Below are 6553 nucleotides of genomic sequence, written 5' to 3'. Positions count from 1 at the left end.
ATACAAAATTAAGTATTCATTCTTTTCAAAATCCCGTAGACAAAATGGAGATAAAAGATTGAAGAACCGATAAGCCGTTTAACTATAACATTCTATTGTAGTGCAAAGAAAGAGATACGATTTAAAACTTGTCAAAAATCGATGAAAAACCATCGGTAGCCCTTAAGGTGAAGGCTTGGATTTTTTCGCGTTTTTCTGTCAGATGACCTTTGCACTTCGTGCGGACCGGGACCACTTCAGCAATGGGGATAATATTAGGTAGGACTAGCTTTAAATTAACCTGTTTTATGAAATAACACGAAATAGGTACATAAATCAGCGGAGTTGGCAGACTAATTGTTTCGAGTGCACAGCAACTTTATGTAAATTTTAGGTACCTAAGTCACGATCCATGTTATTTATATATTTATTATTTTTTAAATTACTTAGAATGATCTTCTCATGTTAAGGATAAGATACCTGTAAACTGTCCATCAGACAGAATTACAAATTTTGGTTAATTTAAGTGTTGTTTTTCGTGTGGCAAATTCGATATTAAAAATACGTTTTTAATAAGTAAATTAATAAAAAATAAGCTAATGTTTCCAAGAATTTAAATTTCACCCAGTTACCTATACAAAGTTCGATTATTTACAATAAGTCTACTTTCCGTTATTTAACCTATGTACATTCAGATAATAATGTATTTGGGTACGAATATACTAAATATGACCTTATTTCAGACGAACTGGCCTACAGTTTGTGCCAAACAGCCGCGGCAAAACTCCACACTTCTGATGTGAATGGTTTTACATACTCCTACAAGGAGCAGTCTAAACGCTAACTACTGTTCCAAATTGACAAGATCCAGTGTAAAGCAGCGTCAAATTGATGCAAGGGCAAAATAGTGCAACTGCGAGAAGAGCATAACACTTGGCCACCGAAATACTCGATAAGTTAGAAGAGTAAGAAGCTCGCCTCAACATATCAAAACGTGACTAATCAATTACGAAAGTCGATTTTCGAAGTAAACACTGATTAATTTATTAGAAAAGTCAAGATTATACCGGCTGGAATTAAGGCCATTTTTCTATAAGCATGCCTAGCTACCCTAGATAAGTAAGTATTTAGCTTAGTTAACTAACCTGAGTAGAAAATGACGCCATATTTAAGACACAATATTCAGTCTTTAAAAATTATAATAAAAATATATATATGTAAAATATTAAAATATGAACTATCATTATTACCCATTGGTAAACCTTAATGGTTGTGGTGGTTGTTTGTTTATGATATCAAAATAAGTAGATATTAGCTATGGTGAATGGAAGACCGAATGAACTACTTGTATACAGCTTTCTTATGTCTCAATAAAGTCACTCTTCGTTTAGCAGCAGAACTGTGTGTTTGTCTAAATCTTAATAGATACTAGATTTCTCTCAGGTTATGGGCTACCCATGCTCCGTAAAGTAATTTCAGTGCTAGTCAAGAATTAGATTACTAGTTCGAAAATTGTGTTTTTCGTGTGTAATCTGTGACAGAATAACGAAGATGTCGGCTAATTATGTTGCGAACGTGCCGAAGTTATTGGGCCGTGCCAACTATAGCGAATGGGTTTTCGCAGCAGAGAATTTCCTAGTCTTGGAGGGCGTGCAAAAATTCATTGATGAAGAGCCTAACAAAGAGGAAATTGCGGCAGATCAAAAAACCAGAGCGAAGTTGATTTTAACTATCGATTCGTCTTTATTTGTTCATGTCAAAGATGTGAAAACTACGACTCAATTATGGAACAGACTCAAAAATTTATTTGATGATTCCGGCTATGCAAGAAAGATTACGCTACTACGAAATCTTATTTCGATACGACTCGAAAATTGCAGTTCTATGACGGCATACGTGACTCAAGTTGTAGAAAATGGCCAGAAATTGAGCAGAACGGGTTTTAACATCAGTGATGAATGGATTGGCTCGCTTTTATTAGCGGGATTGCCAGAGAAATATTCCCCTATGATCATGGCGATCGAGCATTCAGGGATTTCTATTTCGGCGGACTCCATTAAAACAAAACTTCTTGACATGGAAAAAAAAATTCAAATTTGAATTTGAACGAGAACGGAACGAATGAAATTGAAAGCGCATTTGCCAGTTCGCATTACCAACATAAGAAGAACAAAATGAAAGTCTATGGCGAAAAGCATGATGGCGGCAATTCGTCAATGTCAAATTCGAAAAATGTCAAATGTTTTCGATGTAAACAAGCCGGGCATTACCGCAATCAGTGTCCTAATGTTGAAAATAGTTCTTCGGCGTTAAAGAAAAGTACGCGAAAACCGTCAAATGCATTCAGTGCTGTGTTTTTTGAGTGGCAATTTTAAGAAAAACGACTGGTATGTCGATTCTGGAGCTAGTGCTCACCTGACAGCTAACGAAAGTTGGATTAAAAATGGTTCATATGAGCCGGCCATTCGGGAGATTGTTGTCGCAAACAAGGAAAGCGTTCCTGTGTTGTGCAGTGGTGATGTGCAGATTGCTACAATAGGAAGCAACAGCGAATACGACATCGTTGTTCAAACGTATTGTGTGTTCCGAATATAACCACAAACTTGTTATCAGTAAGTCAGTTGATTAACAAGGGTAACAAAGTGGAGTTCAATGATGAAAGTTGTAAGATTTTTAACAAGAAGGGAGATCTTGTTGCAACAGCTTCATTGATGAATGGAGTTTACAAGTTGAACATGCCAGAAAATACGACTGTTGCCATGGCCGCGTCTGCTGACACCTGGCATCGCCGCCTGGGGCATGTAAATAGTGCTTATATGAACAAAATGCAGAATGCAGTGGAAGGATTTAACCTACAAGGAAAGGTGGACCATATAAGCAAGGCATCATGCAAGGTATGTTGTGAAGGGAAACAATGTCGCTTGCCTTTTCCCAATGAAGGCAACAGAAGTGATACACTGCTGAATATAGTGCACACTGACATTTGTGGACCCATGGAAGTTGAATCCATCGGGGGATCAAGATACTACCTGTTGTTTGTCGATGATTTCAGTCGTATGGCATTTATATTTTCATTAAGAATAAGAGTGAAGCTCTGAAGTGTTTCAAGGAATTCAAAGCAAAAGTTGAAAACCAGCTTGGCAAGAAGATTAAGATCTTAAGAAGTGACAATGGCCGGGAGTTCTGTAATAACCAGTTTGATGATTATCTGAAAGAGAGTGGAATCATTCATCAGAGGAGTAATAATTACAGTCCTGAACAGAACGGCTTATGCGAAAGGTTGAACAGATCAGTGGTTGAGAAGGCACGATGCTTGCTGTATGATGGTGGTTTAAGCTTGGAATTCTGGGCAGAGGCTGCGAACACTGCGGTCTACCTGCGGAACAGAACTGTGGCAGCAGGATTAAACGGAAAGACACCATATGAAGTGTGGACCAACACCAAGCCAGATCTGAGTCACTTAAGAATCTTCGGTAGTACAGTGATGGTACATGTTGCCAAGGAGAAGAGACACAAGTGGGACAAGAAGTCTCGTCAATGTATCTTGTTGGGTTATCCAGAGAATGTCAAAGGATATCGCTTATTTGACCCGGAAACCAGATCTATCTTTATCAGCAGAGATGTGATAATCATGGAGAAGACTAATGACTCTGATTGTGTTATTGAGGTTCAGGAGAAGACAGACTCCAATGGAAATCAGAAAGAAGAGTTGGAGATAAGTCGAGATTCAGTGGGGGATGACTATGAAGACCAGTCCAGTACTCTGGTAGACTCATCAGGAGACCAATTTACTGAATTTGAGACAGCTGACACATCAGAAAACACAAGTACTCCGATAAAGATAAGACCACAGAGAGAAAGACGTCCACCAGAAAGATATGGCATTACAAATATTTGCATAGCAGACAAGATAGATGATGCTAGCGGGCTATCATTGCAAGAAGCTTTACAAGGACCAGAGAAAGCGCACTGGAAGCAAGCAATGACAGATGAGTTGAAAAGCTTTGAAGAAAATGATGCTTGGGAACTTGTCAGTGTTCCAGATAAGGCTAGCATTGTGAAATGCAAATGGGTACTTAAGAAGAAGTATGATAGTGAAAACCATGTGCGTTACCGAGCAAGGTTAGTGGCCAAGGGCTTTACACAAAAGCTGGGTGTGGACTATGAGGAGACCTTCTCGCCCGTGGTAAGATACACAACTTTAAGACTTTTATTTGCATTGGCTGTGCGATTAGGGTTTGATATCTCACATTTAGATGTAACAACTGCTTTCCTGAACGGTTTTCTTGAGGAAACAATTTACATGCAGATTCCTGAGGGTTTTGTTGGTGGTAATACTGATGGCAAGGTGCTTAAGTTGAAGCGTGCCATTTATGGCCTAAAGCAATCCTCAAGGGCATGGTACAGGAGGGTAGATGATTGTTTAGTTCAGAGTGGATATATCAAGTCAAAACTAGAACCCTGTTTGTATGTTAACAGTAGTAATGGTTTGAAGACTATAATAGCTTTATATGTCGATGATTTTTTCTTGTTTTCCAATGATGAGCAGGAAACAAAGCGAAATAAAGCAGGAACTTTCTTCTCAGTTCAAGCTAAAAGATCTAGGACAGGTCAAACAGTGCCTAGGTATGAATGTTAACATTGATAAACAGAATAATCGATAATAACATTGGATCAAGGAAAGTTTATATTGATCAATTGTTGTCATAGGTTCAATATCGTGCTGAGAGCAAAGTTGCTGAGACTCCTATGGAGGAGAAATTACCTGTTAGAAAAACTACGATTGCAAAAGCGAATTTCCAGACTCAGCAGCTGATAGGCAGCCTTATGTATTTGGCAGTATTGACCAGGCCCGACATAATGTATGCTATGTCTTATATTAGTCAGTTTAATAACTCATATAATGAGAACATTGGTGCTATGCTAAGAGGATTCTTAGATATTTGAAAAAGACAAAGCATTATTGTTTGAAATACAGTAAAGATGGAAAAGCAGAAATTGAAAATTTGTTGATGCTGACTGGGCACATAATGTAGGAGACAGGAGGTCTTATACAGGGTTTAATTTTATGTTGTCTGGAGGTGCTATCTCATGGGAGAGTAAAAAGCAAAAAACAGTTGCATTGTCCAGTACTGAGGCTGAGTACATGGGTATCGAAGCCTGTAAAGAAGCAATTTATTTGAGAAACTTACAATTTGAAATAACTGGTCACATGTATGCTGTTGCTGTACAATGACAACCAAAGTGCTAGAAGTTGCTGGCGAATCCTGTCTTTCATAAGCGGTCTAAGCACATAGATGTGCGTTACCATTTGTAGGGAAAGTGTAGCTGACAAGTTAGTTCAGACTTTGTACTTGCCCACAGCAGATATGCCTGCGGATCTGCTGACTAAAAGTCTTAGTGCAACTAAACATTATAGGTTTATGTTTATGTTGGGGCTAGTGCCAAAGTAGTTTAGTTTTTGATAATGCTGTATATTTTGATATAGTGGGGTGTTGTTTATGATATCAAAATAAGTAGCTATTAGCTATGGTGAATAGAAGACCGAATTTAACTACTTGTATACAGCTTTATTATGTCTCAATAAGTCACTATTCGTTTAGCAGCAGAACTATGTGTTAGTCTAAATCTTAATAGATACTAGATTTTGTGGTGGTCAGTGGTTATTGTTATTTGAATGTATTGTGCACATTTTACTGATTGTATATAAATACTGTGTTATTGCTATCATCATATTCGTCGTTAGTCCGAATTAGTTTTATACGCATAGTGTAGATAATTAACCCTTTTCCAGGCACAGTGCATATAGTAACCACATAAATGTACACAAATATTCGGCCTTACTAATTACTAAATATAATATATGGTACAAAATCATTTGAATTCATTAAGAATATTATTCATTTTTAAATTATTCCCTCACAGGTGAACAAGATAAAACTATGATTTATTTAGTGGTAGCGGTAGCACATCTAAATTCGCGGGGCCTGGAAAAGTAGTTAGTGATTGAGAATTAAATAAGGTGTGTTGGCAATGCCCCGTCCCTTTGTTACATACATAATAATGTATATTAGGTACTGAGGTAAGTCAATTCTGTAAATCTCCACTGCGCTACGTTTTAGAGGAAGTGTACTCTTAGAATGTAATCTGGTCATTTTACTATTGTAATAAATAATCACTATTTTTTAAGTTTTTGTTTACTTCCTTTACCTACCAACAACCTCAACATTGGTAGGATTGATTAATCAAAAACACTAAAACAATTTTAATATAAGAACTTCAACTGCAACATTTATGTTCTGCCTACATTTATTTATTACTGGTATCACCGAAAAATTATAGGATTCCACGGAATTATATGAAAGGGGTTATGAAATATAACCTATACCAGGCGTTTTCAACCTTTTGGTTTTATTGGCACACTTTTCGTGCATCAAACTTTTCAAAGTTTTCGTCCAAAATACTATGTAATTAATTATTTGTTCAAGTGCGGTGCATTTTGAAATGAATGTACAATTAATTGCAGGCTTCCCTCCTCACAAGATAATTTCGATGCAAAACGGAGGCCCACTGT

The sequence above is a fragment of the Choristoneura fumiferana genome, chromosome 13 (assembly GCF_025370935.1).
Source record: "Choristoneura fumiferana chromosome 13, NRCan_CFum_1, whole genome shotgun sequence".
NCBI lineage: Eukaryota > Metazoa > Arthropoda > Insecta > Lepidoptera > Tortricidae > Choristoneura > Choristoneura fumiferana.
This window is presented reverse-complemented; position numbering follows the sequence as displayed.